Here is a 609-nt window from a genome sequence, read left to right as displayed (position 1 = left end):
CACACATGCACACACACAGTCATACATGCACACTCAGTCACAGTCACACATGCACACACAGTCATGCAGTCACATGTGCAGACACAAGCACACATGCACACACACAGTCACACATGCACACACAGTCACAGTCACACATGCACAGTCATGCAGTCACATGTGCACAGTCACACATGCACACACACAGTCATACATGCACAGTCAGTCACACATGCACACACAGTCATGCAGTCAGATGTGCAGACACAATCACACATGCACACACACAGTCATACATGTGCACTCAGTCACAGTCACACCATACACACACGCTCAGTCACACATGCACACACTCTCACAGTCACAGTTATACATGCACACACAGTCACACCATGCATACACTCTCAGTCACACATGAAAACATGCACAGATACCGACGTGCAGGCGCACACAGTCACACAGTCACACATGCACACACTCTCACAGTCACACATGCACAGTCACACATGCATGGACACAGACACACAGTCACACACTTCAGTCACACCATCACACATGCACACACAGTCACACGTGTACACATGCCTAGACACAGATACCCAGGCACATACTCAGTCACACAGTCACACA

At 49.1% G+C, this 609-nt stretch overlaps 1 protein-coding gene across 1 annotated transcript in view; it reads left to right on the top strand.

The window, feature by feature from the left end:
* Positions 1–609, top strand: part of MUC2 (mucin 2, oligomeric mucus/gel-forming) — a 37,227-nt gene that overhangs the window by 15,120 nt on the left and 21,498 nt on the right. The window lies entirely within an intron of this gene.

The sequence above is a fragment of the Cebus imitator genome, unplaced genomic scaffold, assembly GCF_001604975.1.
Source record: "Cebus imitator isolate Cc_AM_T3 unplaced genomic scaffold, Cebus_imitator-1.0 Scaffold384, whole genome shotgun sequence".
Classification (NCBI taxonomy): domain Eukaryota; kingdom Metazoa; phylum Chordata; class Mammalia; order Primates; family Cebidae; genus Cebus; species Cebus imitator.
The sequence above is the reverse complement of the archived record's forward strand: the minus strand, read 5'-3'. Positions and strand labels throughout refer to the sequence as shown.